This window comes from Ochotona princeps, chromosome 9 (assembly GCF_030435755.1).
Source record: "Ochotona princeps isolate mOchPri1 chromosome 9, mOchPri1.hap1, whole genome shotgun sequence".
In the NCBI taxonomy this organism is placed as follows: domain Eukaryota; kingdom Metazoa; phylum Chordata; class Mammalia; order Lagomorpha; family Ochotonidae; genus Ochotona; species Ochotona princeps.
This window is the reverse complement of record NC_080840.1, coordinates 64548303-64567548: the sequence shown is the minus strand read 5'-3', so window position 1 is coordinate 64567548 and position 19246 is coordinate 64548303.

The window sequence follows — 19246 nt, the reverse complement described above, 5'->3', positions numbered from 1 at the left end:
CCTGCGGATGCTTTTAACAGTCACTCCCCTGGAATATGTCCTAAGTGCCAAAGAGGCCGACACTGGAAAAAAGAATGTAAATCCAAATTTGACCGTGATGGCAGATGCCTGTGGCCAGAAGACTCTGGGAGGGGTCAGCCCCAGGTCCCAAACATTCACAGGTTTACAAAATGGGAATCTGCAGAGAAGCTACAAACTTAAAACTGCCACTGTCTCATTGCCCCACCTGTGCTCCTCACCCTGCAAGTATAAATCCTGGAGGCTGAAATTCCAATCAGTTGTGGTGTATGCATGTTATTCATATAGCGCTTTTTCCTATACAGCATTGCTTAATCATGTATGCTAATTTTTAAGTACAAGTCTTTATATTAAGTTAATTTTTATGTTCACTGTCTCATTAAGTTCTCATTGTTTAAAATTAACAAAAGCGATGTTCTTGCTTTAAGGAGTGTTTGGGTGATGTCATTATATCATTATAAAGTGAATGTTTTCTGTTTTGTTTGCTAATGTACCCAAGTTGTAACCGCATGTCTTTTGGAATATTTTATAATACTGAGGAAGCTGGCCTTCAATTTGATGGCTAGCTTTCACAATAATCACCAATTTCAAGGTCTTTTGTTGTGGTAGATGTTTAGCAAACTGACTTCATCTGTATATCCATTGCAACTTTTGGGAGCTTGGAATTCAAAGAAGGTACTAGGCTTTTGTAAATCCTGAGGGTTTTTTGGGGGGACATTTAATAAAAATGTGAAATTTTATCATAAATAATTTGGTATAAAATTGAACTCGAACACTATTTGATTATTTCAAGGTATAAGTTAATGTGATATTCATTGTCTACAAAGTGTTTGCATGTATTAATTGCATGTATTAATGTAATTCTTGTGTTTTTGGCTGGTTATCAAATCTCTCACTGCCTTTAATGTGTCAAGGTTTTGTATTTGTTTTAAAGATATTTGAGTGATGATCTCGCATCAATAACCAATTGTAATCTATCATATGTTATGCTAATGTCAACAACAAATCTTGTTTCAGATATTTTTAGCTATCCTTAAAAAAGCATTTAAGAATTCAAAGGTTTCAAATCCTAGGGATTCCCTTGGTATTCTTACGAGGCCTCAAGAATGCCAACGGATCTATCTCCCGTTTTGTGGAGACAGTTGACCAGGCTATTGGATTATACTAAGATTATTGCCAAATAACAAATGGAGTAAAATTTTATTGTGTCAAAACGTTGTATACATCCATGGAGTTGTGAAGGTTTAATTTTAGTTTGCGTTGCTAATTATGTATTCTTAGCATGGCTGTATTGCTGAGAAGACTGAAATTTGCAATTTTAGATTGATGGAGGGATTTCATAGCATGATCAATGTTTTTGTCTGAGTTTCTTGGTTCAAAACTATTGATTTAATGGCGTTTTACTTACTGGTTTTTGGTGAACACTACTACTAAGCTTGGTTGAGAATAATATTTTCAAGTCTCCAAAAGTGTGTGTGTGTGTCTGTGTGTGTGCGCGCATACATGTGTGTCTTAACATTTTGTCCTTTGTAAAAAGTTGTTTCAAATTGTTATCATGTGTTGCTGTTTGTTTATCAAGAGCAGGTTGCCTTGGGGCTGTGGCAACCTGCAGCCACGCCCAGAGCTTTCTGATAGGATTGTAAAATCACAAAGATGTTAAAGTTATGCTTTAAAAGCAGAGGGGGGAATATGCTACCCCTGTAAATGCATTAATTTGGTCTTACTCACCTTAAATTTTGTTCAGATTTTGTCTCCTGGTGAGCACCAGCTCTGCGTCACTAGAGGCTGCTTGCAGGCCCAACACAAATGCCTTTGGTTTGATGGAGGGACCCAGCCACTCACAAGTGGAGAGATCCTGACCCCTTGCTAACTGTGGGAAGAGGGTTTGTTTGTGTTTTTCCAGAAACTGAGCTGCAGCCTGTGTGGGTGCCAGCTGGTAATGTAAAGCCCTGGACTCCATTCACCGGAGGAAGCGCCTGCAGTAAGACAAATTCGCGACTTCATTCTGAAAGATCCATCTCCATCAAGGAGACATTGGAGGAGGAGGAGGAGGCCAGACCCCTCCCAACACCGGGTGACGTGAGGGATCCTAAGAGATTGGTGCATCAAGCGCAACTGTCCTTGACATTATGATGCATTTGATAAACACTAATAATCTGTGGGAAAGGTTATGCTCTTGTCCCTAGAATTTCCTGATGGATCCTCAAAACTATGGCTCATCTGACCTCGAAAGTGCTGCAGCTCCCTTGAACTCAACACTGCCCCTGGAGAAGATGGAACCCCCAGTGGAGCGTCCTCTAAGAACTGAAAAGCTAAATTTCTTTAATATTCCTCTGGTTCTACTACAGGTCAGGAGTGCAGAGAAATTCTCCACCTTCTTAGAATGTTTGAGGAAGACTTTAAGTGTAACTTGTTATTTATAGATTTTAATGACCTTAGACATTAGAAAAGCCATAGAAATTTGTGGTGGCATCCAAGGACGACTCTGACACCCTCTTAAAGGAGGTTGTGTGTATAGAGCAAGGGGGATCTCAGGGTGGAGCAGGAGGATAAGAGGAGCCCTCTATCCTAGTCCCAGAGACCCCCGGAGGCCTCCCATGTGCTTTCGCTGCAGAAGCAGTGGATATCTGCCTCATCAAGGACATCGAGAACCGAGAACCGTATCCCAACTGCCAAGGAGATCACAAGGAAGATGAGTGCCCTTGGAGGCCGAGAACTCTGAGGTCAGTCCTTTCCTATTGGATTTCTCGCAAGGGATTGAAGCAGCCCAGTACCCTGCTCATAGGGTCTGGTGACCTGGGAACTTAAGCCAGGAGCCCCGGGAGGCACTCAGAGACAAAAGGATTGTAGGAGGAGCTTCCTCTAGTTCTTAACTAGTTTCAGCCTTGGCTCCCAGCCCTCTCTTACACCAACCATCAGGGTTGCTTGTGAGTCCCATGTAGAGTTAAATTCCTCCTCACTCACTAAGTTGTTGGGGATTTCCCTGCTCACCTACCTAAAACTTTTCTATTCTTCAATTGTTAAGTGCAAAACTGTGCTTAACCTCTATAAACTGCAAAATTTAAATTGGGTTAAGAATCTCCCTGAAAAGCTTTTATTAATTTAAAACTGTTAATGCTAAACAAGATGTAACTGTAAAGAACTTTGATGTTATGTTTGAACTCAGCTGCTATGTATGTCAATGTTGGTCTTTACACTGTTCCTGTGCCACTCTGCTTTCGGTTAAATAATATTGTTTCTCCCCATTTTTCTGCTCTCCCAAGAGCATGTTTCCCCTACGTACATCATTCAGGCCTAATTTTACAAAACACAGAAGGGGGATTTGTAGGAGGACATTGTGACCCGAAAAGGTCAGTGAGCACAGGACTACAGTTGGTTGGATAATATTTGGAGGAGAATAACCAAATGGCTACCTTTTGTATACCTTATTGGATATCATCTGCATATGTATATGAGAACACCTGGTGGAATATACAAGACAAAAGGAGTTCCAAACAAGCATTAATGGTTTTGTTGATAAGCTCAGCACTTCCTCCCTTATCCTATATGACCCTCAGAGTATAAAGTCTGATGCTACTAATAAACCTCGGCTTTTGACCATCAGTCAGGGTCCACGCGTGTTATTATCGGCTCCGTGCACCAAGTCCATCGCTGCGGGACAGCGACACCCTTCCACAGAAGAGTGGGTTTGGAGTAGGCAAGCCAAGGTAGAAGTTTGGTATTGGTAGGTAAGGTGAATAAACTCAAGATCTTGCCCTAATTTAGGATGAGAATGCTACAAAATGCTAATGCACTTGCTTATCACAGACAGCCAGCTTAGCACAGTTTGGGAATGTTTTTGCTGGTTAGGTTGTGGCTATGGTTGCTGAGGAAGAAAGCTCTAAAATGCTTTGGGAAACTCTAATTTGAAAGAAACAAATAGATTACATTTTCCTAATTTAGCAGTCAGTTAGCTGTGACTCATCCTTCTCTCTCTGTTCATGTGCCCAGGATAGTAAATATGGTATTGACAAGAAAATCTAGCCCTCAGTGGGCAGATGCCAGCCCCCTCAGACTGAAGCCGCAATGAAAATGTGCTTATTTCCTGTTTTCTTTACATGAGCAAATTGCAGGGAGTGTGCCAGTGTCTATTATTGTGTCCTACGTGAAAAGGGGCTGATTGCTAATTTCTAACTTATGAACTGCAAATATTATGGGCAACACTCATGCCTTCTATTTCCTGCCTTTAGACAGGCCTGAGTCACAATGAATAGAAATAAATAGGTGCTTCTCCTCCAGTTCCTGAGATGATCTCCCACACTCTTGAGAGATAAGAAATCTTTTCTTTCAAGGCTTCCTTTTGCTCCCATAGCTTTGAGAAAAATGAGCACAGGTTTGTGTTTCAGCTCTGCCTCTTACAGTCTGTGTGATTTTGGAAAGCTACTGCCCTTCTGGTTACCCCTATTCATCATCTAATGTAATATGAGAAATGAAATTCTCTCATTCAAGTCTTGGCACCCAATGGGAATGTTCTTAAGGTATTTACAAGCATTGCATCAACATCGGGTAACTACTGGCATCATACCTAACATCGGTTGGCAGGAGATGAAACCAGGATATCTATCCCCACAACACAAAAGGATAGCAAAACAAAGATGTGCAACCATACAGCTCTTAGGCAGGGAGTTGGGGGGGTAGGGAGAGGGGATAGTGTTGTTTCCTCAAATTGAACATATGACATTGCTGCGTTGGAAAAATGAGTTGATAAATCCTGCACAAACTTCAGGAAGGCATCTGTCTTGCAGTGGGATCAAATGACAAAGAATACCTTGGAGCCCCTTGCAGCATGCCAGTGTGATGGTTAGGCTCTTTGAATTCTTCATATAGTGAGAAAACGAGTTGCACTTGCCAGGAACTGTAAACAGTCAAACTCCATTCCCGCCCTTTTCTGCCCTCTCACCTCCATCCCAGAAAAAAAAAAAAATTACATACACTCATGGATCTGTATCTATACACTCTATCTGAATATATTTACACCCTGCTTGCCTGTTACGAAGCTTGATTTCCTGTGATGTCTTCATGCTGAGAACGCAAGAACTTGAAATATTCAAATGTCTTCTATGAACATGGAAATATCCGTAAAACAGGTAATACCCAAATCATAGTAGGAAAAGGAACTTACAGAAAACTGAATGTCCTTATTTTTCCAGATTCAAAAACTGAAACCCGAAGGAGCTTGATGATTTGATCAGAACTGCACAATTGAGTTTTCTTGATACCCAATCAAAGAGTCTCTCCACTACCCATTCTGCACCATCCATAGTTCTGTACTTCCTTGGAGGAAAAGGATATAGATTGGCTTGTAACACTGGCTTTCAAACTTGGCATGGCCAGATGAGTAGCCCTCTTCCCTGATACACAGGTTTCTCCTTTAAGATTTGTTTTCAAAAACAGCCTATGACTTAAATTCTATGATTTTTACAGTCTTGACTGTCACCTGAGCAGCAGGCCTTGTCCAACAGAATAGAACACATTGCTGTTCGGATGGTGATTCAAAGTAGTGGAAGAATTTCAGATCTTTAGGTTCTGGAGAGGGCAAACTCGAGAAAGTTAACACTGGGGACTGTGCTGGGGATTTGGGGGTTCAGGAGCAGCTAAGAAAGAGGGGAAAGCAAAGGACACGAAAGAGGGTCCTCAATTGCTCTTGCCACATCTACATTGTGAATTCCATTGTGTATGGACTCTGAGTTGTATGCAACAGAAATGCACCCTGGCTATTTTGTGACATATTATCAGAATACCAGGAGCTCGGGTGGTCAGCTAGATAACTCTCCTAGAAGAAAGATGTGCGTAAGTGCACTAACTCCTCTCCCCAGGGACCAAGGCCTGTAGACAAGGCTGGCACACAGGTCCTTAACTTCCAAAGGTCTGTCACCCATGTGACCTCATTAGAATCCTCAGTTCAAAGCAATCCTCAGTCCAAAGCAAATCCTGAAGAGATGAAAAGGGGAGACCAACCAGTATATTCAAGAATTTCCCTTTTTACCAGCTGAGTAATCTTGAGCAATTTACAGAATGACTTTAAGATTTAGTTTCGTTGCTTGTGAAACAAAAGCCCTAAATCCACTGGTTGCTGTGAAAACTGAAGATAAGCAGGCCATAATGCTCAATCAACACATGGAAAGATAAATATGTGAATAAAACAATCTGAGTAACATACTTACCATTCATTGAATGCTCCCTCCTCAAAGGCCCAATCTGTCCTGGCACCTCCATCAGACCTCGCAGTTCAAATACTATACTCTCTGCTTAGTGGAACATTCCTCTGTTGAGTGATCAGGATACAAATCTGTTTGCTTAATTATAATTTCAAGAGCAACTGTTTCCCCTTACAGCCTCCCCTACTTCCTCAACTATCCTTTCTCCTTTAAAAAAAACATCCTTACAAAGAGAGGAGAAATGTTATTTGCGACCACAGCGTCTACCTTGTTTTGGGTGGACACTCTATGATAAATGTGTCTCTGCATCAACTCTCATTTCTTGTGTGTTGACTGGGTTGCGTGGGACAGCCCTGGGCCTCGTTTTTGTATGGTAACAATGAGGAGAAAGCCCTCAGAACCTACACTGCTGGACACTGAGCTTGTAGTAAATGTGGGATGTTACTGATGTTGTTACTGTTCGCATTCTACACATCACTACCTTTTCCTCCAAGTATAAAGGATGACTCAAGATGCTGACACCATAGCAGACAGAGGTAGGAGTATAGGGAACAAAACAAATGGAGAAGAGGGATTAACAAGTTTGCACTTTGACATTTGGTCATAAAAGATGTTTCATGGGGCCAGCATGGTGACTCAACAAGCTAATAATCCACCTGCAGTGTCAGCATCCCCTAAAGGCTCCAATTCTAGTTCCAGCAGCTCCTCTTCCAATCCAGCACGTTGCTTATGGGCTGAGAAAGCAGCAGAGGAGGGCATAAGTGCTTGGGCCTTGGCACCCACATGGTAGACCCAGAGAAGGATCCTGACTCCTAGCTTCTGCATTCTGATTGAATTGGCTGTGGAATGGCTCAACTCCAGCTATTGTAGCCATGTGGAGAATGAACCAATGGTAGATTTCTTTGTGTGTGTTTCTCCTTCCCTCTATAAATCTGCTTTACAAATATAACTAAACCTTTAAAAAAAAGAAAAAAAAAGAAAGATGTTCCAGAACTTCCCACCAAGGTCTGTGGTCTACAAGTTCTGTCCTAATGTGATTTTTGTCGAAATAACACTAATCTTAGGATGAAAATTTTGAGTTCAGTGAGTATTGTTTTGGGGCAAGACTTAGTGAAGAGGAGCCTCATTACTGATCAGTGTGTCAGAAGTGTATATGCCCAAGGAAACCCATCTGGGTACTGGGGTGCCTCCAAAACACCTTGTATCAAAACTGCTCACAAAATACTCTTTCTTGGGAGATATAGGTGGGGGGAGGATCAAAAGATCAAGAGAGAAAGGATCAAAAATACCAAGATTTTCAGAGAAAGATAGGGTCGTGCTCATCAGACTCAGTCATGGCTGACACCCTTGGAACAAATGACAGATTAACAAGAAAGAAGCATAATGAATGTATTTGTTCATAGCTTTATGTAATATGAAAGCCTTTGTATTGAAGGCCCAGGATGAACTACCCGTGCTTACGCTTAGGTTCCGTGAGGCACTGAGAACCATGAAGGAATGTGAGTGGACAAAAATGCAAATGAGCAACAAAGTGGAGTTCTTCCTGGTCTCACCATGCAGCTGTTTTTCCTCCCGGGTGTGAAGCAGGACTCTTTCTGAAATGGGGATCTTAGACGCCAGCTATGATTCAGAATGTTTTTCGATTTTATGACTGGCCGTGAGGAAAAGAAGTTGTGATTTCTGTGACCTGCCTTGGGGAAGGGCATTCTAGTTCCTGCACTCTCCTCAGCAAAGAATGAGGAGTGAGAGGAAACAGGGTGAGAAGTTACAAGTTTGCTGCTGAGTTCTTTACTTTCAGGTTTTGTCTTATTGAGCCCCAATAAATTACTAAACCCAACCACCTGCATATTCTCAGGCTTTTAAGTAATGAGTGAAGGAGGTATTTAAAATCAGACAATGGAAAGAAGAGGAGAAAAAAGTTCCAGACGATAGTGAAATTACTAAACGTACAACAAATTCAAAATGGAGCACACACAAAAAAACATGTCATGTAGGAATATTTGAGTGTCTGTTATCTTGAATATCTTTGAAATCAGTAAAACAGAGATTCAGGGAGACAGCAGGACTCAAAATCAACTCATCGCCATGAACAGACAGATATTCAAAGAGGAATGGAGCAGAAGTCTTTGTTAATCATAATAAAGAATTTGCTGCATTCAAATGAAATAACAGCCAAATGGAAGTATGCCAGGGCAATACCAGTTTTCCAAGCAGGAATAAAGGGACCGCTCAGAAATTACAGAGCCTTCATCTCAATGTCTGTAATTTGCGAAATAATGGAAACAATAGCAGGGTAAGTTTGCCAAATGCATTTACAAATGAGTATCATTCGCTTTAATCAGGCTAGAGATAACCAACAAGGAAGGCTGGAGAAGATTGGGAGGTTAAGATTCCCTTTCTCCTCGATGGTGCCTATGACACAATTAATAATTACATGTGACTTATTTGACTTTAATGTCCAGGTGATTTTATGCAGAAGTTAATTTTAATGTGCCTTTTCTGGAAGAAAGTCAGACAAGGTGTAAAGCCAAGATACAATGATACCACATAGTGTTGTCACCATTATATGCAGTGTGCCGCTTTAGAGTATTTTTTGCCTAGAGTCATGTGGCATAGAGTTAAAGGGAATCAAGAAATCAAGTAGGGCCCAGCACGGTAGTCTAGCAGCTAAAGTCCTTGCCTTGAATGCGCCAGGATCCCATATGGGTACCAGTTCTAATCCCAGCAGTCCCGCTTCCCATCCAGCTCCCTGCTTGTGGCCTGGGAAAGCAATCGAGGACTGCACAAAGCCTTGGGACCCTGCATCCATGTGGAAGACCCAGAAGAGGCTCCTGGCTTCAGATCGGCTGAGATCCGGCCATTGCGGCCACTTGGGGAGTGAATCAGTAGATGTAAGATCTTCCTCTCTCTTTCTCCTCCTCTCTATATATCTGACTTTGCAATTAAAATAAGTAAATCTTAAAAAAAAAAAAAAAAAGAAATCAAGTAAACCATTCTGAATTCTGAAGATTGAATCCAACTCACCAAAGGATCACCAGGATCAGTGGTCCTTGGTCTTTGCTCATACAGCCCAGTTTAATGACATTTCAGAATATACTGCTTAATAAGAAGTTTGCTGTGTTTTCAGCCCATTTCCCATTGTCTGGCTTCTTGGAAGACACAAAACAGCAAGGCAGTGCTGTTCATTCTGGAAAAATCTACATTCTGTGCTCACAGTTACTGTCTACAGATTGCATCGGGAGCAGTCACTGTCTTTTCTGTGTGTGAATTGTTCACATGTTTACATTATTGACTTACCTCGGTACTATTAATACTTGTTCTTATGTCTGTTTCCTGGACTCTATTCCTTGGAGGTAGAGTCCAGGACATTATTTTTGTATACCCTCATACTGTGCCTGGAATCTAGAAATCAGCTAAGTTAAATGAATAGAGTCAAGAAATCTCCTTGTGACCAGGGGCACTGTCACATTGTGGGCTAATCCTCTGCCTGTATCCCGTCTGCTCTACTTGCAATGCACATCCTGTTTATGGCCTGGGAAAGTAGTGCAGAATGTCTCAAGTCCTTGGGACCACACATCCATGTGGGAGACCCAGAAGAAGTTCTTGGCTCCTGGCTTCGGATCGGCTCTGCTTCAGCCATTGTAATCATTTGGGGAGTGAACTAGCAGATGGAGGATCTTTCTCTCTGTAAATCTGACTTTGCAACAACAAAAACAACAAAAAACAAACAAAAATTTACAGAGCCCAAGGCTGTAGCCTAGTGGCTAAAGTCCTCACCTTGCACTTGTCAGGATCCCATATGCGTGCCAGTTCGGGTCCCAGTGGCCCTACTGCTTTTGTAGACAGCATACAATTGAGTCAAGTTTTTAAGCACTGTGAATGCAACACCCCACTGCCTTCTGGCCGCCATGGTTTCTGATGACAAATCATCTGTTAATCTCATTCAGGCTGAGATGAGTCATTTATCTTGGTTTTAAGAGTCTTTTGATACCTTGATTTGTTTGTATTCCAGCATGTATCTCTGAGTTTATGCTCTTTGGGGTTTGTTGAAACACATTGTGTAAGGTTTTCATCAAATTTTGTTTTTTTGTCAGTCTTTCTAAAATATTCTTTCTGTCTTCCACTATCCCTCTTAGACTTATAGTTCTGTGTATATCTCTAAGACTCTATTAAGTTTGAGTTTATGGTTTTTTCTTTTGCTTGTTAGTCTGAATAATCTAGAACTTTCCTGTAACTTGCTGATCCTTCTACTGGTTCAAATCTACTGTTTCACCCTTTAGTAGTTTTCTTTTAATCATTATATTTTCAGCTCTAGAATTTCTGAAAAACATGACTTGTAACTTTTTATTGATGTCTTCTATTTGATGAGAAATGATTCTGAAAACTTCAGTTCTTTAGATATGGATTCTTTTCTCTTTTTAAACATCTTTCACATAGTTTACTTAAGATCTCCTTCCAGCAAGTCCAGTGTCTAGGTCTCCTTGGCAACAGTTTCTATTCATTTTTCCACCTTTGTATTTGAGTACATTCTCTCTTGTCTCTTTGTCTTAAAGTTTTCTGTTGAAAACCAAACATGTTAAACTCACGGCAACTCTGGAAATCAGGTTCTTTCCCCTACTCCAAGCATTTGTTGTTCCTTTTAGTTATTTTTTCTTTAACATCTTTTAAGAAATAATTATTTAACACTGTGTTATTTGACATTTGTGGTCACTGACTTCTCGGTAAAATTGGGGGTTAACTAATAATTTTGCAGAATTTCCCTTACATGCTTGGAAACAAAAATACTGCCAGGTTGTTTTCAACACATTCTGTACGTGTTTTACTTTCAATACCTAGCCATGAAGTTTACAATTCTGTCTTAGCTTTCACTTTCTTTTTGTACAAACCTCAAGTTCAGGTATAGGCTAATTGAAAGCTGGCCCAGTCACTCTTGATCATACATAATGTTCCAGACACTCAGGAACATGTTTGAACATTTCAAAGACTTCATGAACATCTCATCTCATTTCCCAGCTTTTATTCTCAAACTTGTTGGTTTTGCCCAGTTTTTCTGTTACCTCAGACAACAGCAACCAAAACACTTGCCTATGAATATGTTTAACAAACACTTCCTCTTTCCCATAACTTTTGAACTGCATCAGTTCCAAGTCAAGTGAAATAAAGATAAACCTTTTTAAGTGCTCTTCTATCGAGTCACCAGATATGTTTTTTTAAATTCATTTTATTATTATTATTATTGTTTTATAGTACAGTTTCATATTCCCTTATCCCCTCCCCAGTTACCCTCCCCCAGTTCCTCTATATCATTACTAACGTATAGTTCTTCATACTCAGTCTTATGTCCATCATTGCGGGCCTGGACAATGGCAGAGAGTCCAGAATCCATTGTCAAGAAATAGTAAACAGTTTCATTGTAAGTCCATGTCTGGAAGCAGAAATGCATACCACACTACATCCTCACATCTGAATGTTAGTCTCCATTTCACAGCTACTGTACATCCCCTTAAATGAATAGTCATGTTTCAAAATCAACAATAGAAAGAAAAGAGGAAATTTACAATGCCATGAAGTTAAATGACATGTTACTAGATATGATAGTCTCCATCACACAACTACTGTACATCCCCTTAAATGAAAAGTCGTGATACAAAATCAACAAATAGAAATTTACAATGCCAGAAGTTAAATGACATGATACTAGATATGACAATCTCCATTACATAGCTACTATACATCGCCTTAAATGAAGAGCCACAAAACAAAATCAACAACAGGAAGAAAAAAGAAATTAACAACACCAAGAAGTTAAATAACATGCTATTGAATGACTAATGTGTAGCTGAAGAAATGAAAATCAAGAACCTTCTTGAAGAAAATGATGCTACCGTATGACATACGAGTCATTGAATGATTTAATCAGAAGGAAGTGTTTTGAAGAGATGAAACTAACAGAGAATAAGAAAACCCATGTGATACAGTTTCTGCTAATCTTTGTTGAAGTGTGTCTCCTCCAGACAATAAGCAGATGGATTTTGTTTTATAATCCAGTCTACTACTCTATGATGTTTGATTATGCTTAAGCCATTTACATTCAGAGTTTAATATACATGGGTGTGACGTTGGTCCTGTCATTTTAGGAATGGGTTGTTCATTGGTTTAGTCTTCTGTTGTCATTTTACTGGGATGTTCTTCCCATTTGCCTTTGGTTTTGGTAGGTGCTATTCCTCTTCTCTGCCAAGAGAACATCTTGAAGTATCATTTGTAGGGCAGGTTTGGAAGAGGCAAATTCTTTTAGCTTTTCTTTACTGTGGAAGAATTTTATTTCATTTTCAAAGACAAAAGAAAGCTTTGCTGGATATGTTATCCTGGGCCGGAAAATTTTTTTCTTTTAGAATCTGGAATATGTCACTCCATTCTCTTCTTGCCTGTAGAGTTTCCTGGAAGAGATCTCCTGTGAGCTTAATTGGCATTCCTTTATATGTCAATTGATTTTTTTCACGTGCACATTTAAGGATCTTTTCCTTATGTTCAATTGAAGAGAGCTTGATGATCATATGTCGTGGTGAAGATCGCTTTTGGTCAAGCCTGTTGGGAGTTCTGTGCCCCTCCTGGAACTTGTTTCCCAATTCTTCCTCTAGATTAGGGAAATTTTCCTTTATTATTTCATTAAATATATTTTTAGACCCAGCTTCTCTTTCTGCACCTTCTGGGACTCCCATAACTCTTATATTTGGCCTCTTAATAGTGTCTTTCAATTCTTGAATACTTTTTTTGGCCAGATCCAGCTCTGCTTCCAGCTTTTTGTTTGCTTCCCCCTGGTGACAGGAAATACCTTCCAATTCTGAGATTCTTTCTTCTGTTTTCTTCATTCTATTTTGGAGACTCTCCACTGTACTCTTAATTTGCTCTACTGTGTTCTTAATTTCTGATATATCAGCCTTGATTTGCTTTATTGCTTCCTTAAATTCTTTGAACTCTTGCATGAGCTTCTCATTATTGATTAGAAACTTTACAATGAGTCTTATGGATTCTGTGTGCCCCATTTTCTCGATGTCTTCCTCAGTTAACTCTGAGATTGGCATAGGGTTTTGCTTCCTTGCAGGAGAGTTTTCAGCAATATTCATTGTGCCTTTGTCTTTTCTTTTGCTCTTGATCATTGTACTTCTGGTTAGCAGAGTCTTCTCCTTTTGGCAGGTTTCTAAGCTGTGTCACCCACAGGTCTACAATGCGATTTTACTTATTGCGATTGGTACACAACTTTTCTTGCTTGCAGCCACTTGTGCCACAACCTCCAGCGAGTTCCAGGTCTGGGTTCTTATGTCAGATTTCCACTGTGGTCTCCACAGTTCCAGCTCTTGGCTCACCACTCACCACCTGCTCTGATACCGTGGTGAGGCTGCACTGTTGTCTCTGCAACCTTTCTCCCACTTCCGGTTGGAGCAGGTCCCAGGATTAGAGAGACACCAGGTGTCCTATATAATCAGGTTGTTGGTGGTGCTGATCTTGCTGGAACCTGTTGGATATTAGATCTGGGTGCCACACGGACCTATTTTGACCCATACAATGCTGCCAGAGTCAGTATTATTTTCCTGCGGGACCAGTGCAATCTCGGACCTCAGCAAGTTCTCGCGAGATCAGCACATGCACAGTTCACTATTGTCCCCTGCGGTCCCAGAGCTATTGCCACAGTGCCCAAAATGGTGCCTGCCGTACAACCACTAAGATTCTTGATTTGCTGGCCATCAGATCCGAGGGATACCCAGACCTTCCCTGAGTGGAACCCGTAGAATGCCACGTTGTTGCAGTTCACCCAGACAGAAATGAGCTCACTCCCAGCTCAGCGCATGCTCAGTCCTCTCCCTCGTCCTTTCCTCCTTACGCAAAATGGCGACCAATTCAGCTCTAGGGGGCTGACTGGACTGTGAAATCCACTCTGTTCTCGCACTGCCCGTCTGAGATCTGCTGCTCTGTCTCTGCTCCTGGTCAAATCAAACGGACCAGCAGAAGGGACATTTCTTTGTCTGGGTTCACCACCAGAGCTCCCAGTGAAAGTCCCTTCCCACCTGGTTGCTGGTGGAGTTCCGGCTGCTGTGGAGTTCAGATTGCCGTGCTGGAATATCAGTCTCTGCAACACCACACCGTTGTGTCCGCTGCTTTCCTGTGTCTGTCAGTCTGCAGGTACCCCTCTGCTGTTGTTCTGTCTTTTCCTATTTCCTGAAATATGTCCTCTCTGCTTCATCCTGGTTAAATGTCTTTCCGTCTGTATAAACGTGTCCTTACCCTATTCCGCCATCTTGATTCTTGAGTCACCAGATATGTTTTTAAAAAGAAAATATTTATAATTATTTTCAGTGAGGACTATTCATTCCTTCTAGGACCATGAATGCAGTATTTTTTTTTTTCAAAGCTACCTCTAAGCTTGGATGTGGGATGTGGACCTGGCATATATCACAATGACACAATGCTCACTATTCTTATTGAGATTCTGTGCTTCCCTTCCATAAATACTCCTTGGTTGCTGCAAACAATTAATTTTCAAAATTCTAAAAAGTTTTTTCAACAGTTTTTGGTTGCTTTTATTGTAGGAAAGAATACTAGAGATCCCGATGCCTTCATTTTTCTGACAATACTTATTTGTGCATTCCTTTTCATTACTACTTGCTACAACAATTTTGTAAGAACAATTTTTCAATGAGAAAGAAGAAGGGTAAGCCAGTCATCCTTTTAGTATCTTTGATCAATTTTTAAAATTAGTGAGCACTTAGACAAAATTTTTTCAAATTTATTTTATTTTTAATGGAAAGTCAGATATATAGAGAGGAAGAGAGACAAAGAGAAAGAACTTCCACCTGCTGATTCACTTCCCCAGCAGCCAAAACAGCCACAGTTGAGCCAATCCAAAGCCAGGAACCTCTTCTGGCTCTCCCACATGGGTGCTGGAACCCAAGGCTTTGGACCGTCCTTGATGTCTTTCCCAGGCCACAACCAGAGAGCTGGATGGGAAGCAGAGCTGCCAGGATTAGCACCAATGCCCATATGGGATCCCAGTGCATGCAAGGCGAAAACTTTAGCTGCTAGGCTACTGTGCTGGGCCTGATTTTTTTTTTTTTTTTTTTTTTTTTGGAAAGGCAGAATTATAGGGAGAAGGAAAGAGAGAGAGAACTTTCATTTGCATATTCATTCCCCAAATGTCTGCACAGGTCACATCCGAGCTGCACAAAGCCAGGACCTTAGAGCATCTTCTTCTGGATCTCATGTGGGTACAGGGTACAGTGGGCCATCCTCTGCTGCTTTCCCACAAGTGGAGAAGCTGGGACTCAAATTTGCACCCTTATAGGAAGCCAGCACTTCAGGGTAAGGCTTACCTTAATGTGCCATGATTCCAGTCCCTGGAGGAATAAAACCAAGAAGCAATGCCACATTTCTAAGATCTTCCAGTTTCTCACTGTGGCAAGACTTTTTTTTTTTTTTTTGTAATAGCATGGCCTTAGGAGTTTCTAGCCTTGGCTCTTAGTTGTCATAGTGCCTGTAATTAGTCCTCTAAGAGCTAGATAGGCCTGCACAGGTATTTGCAAGTCTTCCTCTTTTTTATATTGCTTGGGTTAGTCCCAGTATTAGAGGAGACATCTAGAATCTTGTTTCTCAGTTGACCCTGAGCAATGTGCAGAGCAATTCCAGTTCTAGGACCTTCTTTAAGGATCAAAGACCAGGCCAAATGCTCCCCTGGAAGAATGCAAGTTGTCATGGGGACCAAGGGAATGAAGAGGTACTGCTGGCAGAGTGTACACATCACACAGTTTGGGACTAGCAGTAGGACATACACAAAGCAATATGAAGAATGAATATACAGACAACCCAAACTCCCAGTTGAAGACTGACCAAACAAAGTATGTTAAATCTATACCAAGGAATGTTATTTATCAATAAAAAGCAATAAATCCCCAGTACATACTACAACATAGAACAACCTATGGGTACAACCTTAGAATATCATGTAATGTGAAAGAGACCAATAACGTTGTTGATATTACATGTCTAGAATAAGCAAATCAATCAAATAAAAACAGACTGTTGGTTGTCTTGGTTTCAGGGAGTAGACACAGGAATGAAGAGAATCTGTTAATGGAGTCAGGTTCTTTTTTTTTCCCCCTTGTTTGAGGAGGAGGTGAAGGGATGGTAAAAATGTCCCAAGATTACAGTGATGTTTGCTTAACTCGTTGAAAATATCAATAAGGCCTCACCACTGAATTGTAGAGTTTAAATGGGCGCATGTTATGTTATTTGTATTCTATCTCAACACAGCTATTGAAAACTAGGACCATACAGGGGACCCGGGCTAGGACAGTACTGCAGCCTCAGACATGTGGGAGAATTGTTCAGTCTTCTCTCCAGAGAACAGTGCTCAGCCTGGGAAGGCCCTGCAGCTCCAGCTCGACCAGCTTCTTGGAAAAATTCCTTTGGATTTGTTCCAAGCATTGTGCTTTTTTTCTTTCAATTATTTGGTTGGGGGAGGGTGCTGGTTGTTTACTTCTGAGTGCAAAAACTTTTTCCTAGTAATGTTGACCGACATGCACTCAGTTAAATTAACCTGTTTCAATCTTCATGGAGTGGGGATAAACTCACAGGTTAAAGAAAGCAGGTGTGTGAAAGGTGCTCAGGGAGATGAGAAGAGGAATAACATTTAGAATTGTATTGGCAGAGGCGCCATCAATTTAACCCAAATTAACCAAGCCAATTCATTTGCTTCACTTTTTTTAGAGACCCTTAAGAATGACAGTGACTTTGGGATGGGTATTGTGGCTTGGAGAATTAAACTGTGCAGAGGATATCATATCCCAACCTGGAATGCCTGAGATGCATTTCAGCACCTACCTCTAATCCAGCTTCCAACTAATGCAGCATATGGAGGCAGCAAATGAGTTTCAAGTCCTTGGAATTCTGTCACTCATTTGGGAGATTCAGCTTGAGTTCCAGTCTCCTGGCATTGGGCTGCTCCAGCTTCAGCCCTTAACAAAGTTTGGGGAATGAACCAGAGGATGGATGTTTCTCTCTCTCTCTCTCTCTCTCTCTCTCTCTCCACTCTTTTATGTCTGGTTTCAAATGAACAAAAAAAAACTTACAGGAAAATGAGTGAAAGGGACATTGAAAATTAGAGTCAGGCTGAAGCACAATAGACTTGATAGCTGCCTTGCTACCCACATCTAAGGGATGCCTCTGCTCAGGGAAGTCCCCATCCACCCTCCCGTAGGGTTCAGTAGTCCCTTGGAGTGTGCACATTTTTTTCTTGATTTTTCTATCTCTGCTTCCAGAACTGAGCTACTGCTCTCCCTGAACAGCTCTGGGTTTATGTGCTTGAATCATGAAAGCTTATAGGACGCAAGCATTTTCGACAAGTTTGCTGAGCTCACATCTTGCAATGGTCTGCACAGTCGTCTCCCTGCCAATCTGCCACCGTCTCATTGTTTTTTTGTAAAGAGATTCTACTCTGCACACTCCTGGGGTTTGGCAAGGAATGAAAAGACCTTTTTTTTTTCTTTTAATCAAGGAACTCACCACCCACAATAATATTGTATCAAAGCCAAACCTGCCAGCTGAGCCCCGAATTGGCTTCACCTTTGCCCCAGATAGTAACGGTGGAGCATTTGGTGCAAGTGAGCAGAACAGGGATGGAAATAATGCGTATCATTTGCAGGTTTCCCCACTGGAACTCTTTCTGCTCTTTTCCTGCCTCACTAGCTGTGACAGAAGTACTTTCTAGGGCAGCCTGGAGAGATGGGGTCGGGTCTCTGCAACCCCTCCTGAAGGGTGCCCACATCAGATTGTTAAAACTAGAAAATTTTCATCACACTGGACACTACTGTTTGCAGCTTTCTGCTGTAAGGAATGCCTTAACTAGAATAAAAGTATTTGAAATGAGCCCAATCATTAAAAGCATCACTAACCCAATCACTGCAAGCAATGCAGGTGTACTATATCACACTCTCTGCAACCCTACAGTTCAGGCGTTGCTTCCCTGGGGATGGGGCGGGGATTGGTCTTCAGTTCAGCCAGGGCTACGGCTGTGTTGAGGATGAACTGGTGAAGGATCCACTCTTCAGCTCACACCTCTGGCTGTTGTCAATGCATGGTTTTTTGACAGTTGCTGGGCAAGGACCTCAGATCCTTGCTGGCCATGAGCTGAAGTCACTCTCTGATAGCGTGACATCATCATAGTGCAGTTAATTACATGGCCAGAGGATGAAGATCTAAGGGGAATGCTCAGGACGGGGCCACAGTGTCTCCATGACCTGATCTTGACGGGGACACTTCATCATTTGGTCCCAATTCTATTGCCAGAAGCAAGCACCCTGGTCAAAACCAGCAAGAAGTGGGAATCCCGGACACACTGCCCATCATCCTAACTTTGTGCAATTCTTTATTCCCGATGATGCAAAGAGAGATCAATTCTGCGATTTTCTAAAGTTATGTTGTCCTTTGTGAGCAATCAGTCACATGAGGATATTAAATGAAAAATTAAAACAACAAATCACAGCAGTCACATTTCTGTCTTTAAGCTCTACTTCTGTTTTTGATTTATGTAAATGGCAGTATGATAGAGAGACAATCTGCTGGTTCATTCCCCAAATGCCTTCAACAGCAGAGGTCAGGGCCTGGCTGAAGCCAGGAGAGCCCAGAACTCCGTCCAGAGCTCCCACTCGGGTGGCAGGCATCCAGGCAACCAGGCCGTCACCTGCTGCCTCTCCTAGGGTGTGAATTCTCAGAGAGCTGGAGTGAACAGTGTGGCTTATCTGCTGTACCACATGCCTATTGCAGCCACCGCAGTTCAACTGCTCCCTAATCACATGTCTCTACTGGCTACCAGTGCACTCTGCACATGTAGGATATTTCCATCACTGCAGAAAGTCCCACTGCAAAAGCAAAACAAAAACAAAACTAACCAGAAACTGTCTTAAAAAAAAGTTTTCCCCAGAATTGTGAAGCAACAAGTATATGTCCTCTGAGATATCTAGACATTTTCTGCATTTATTTTT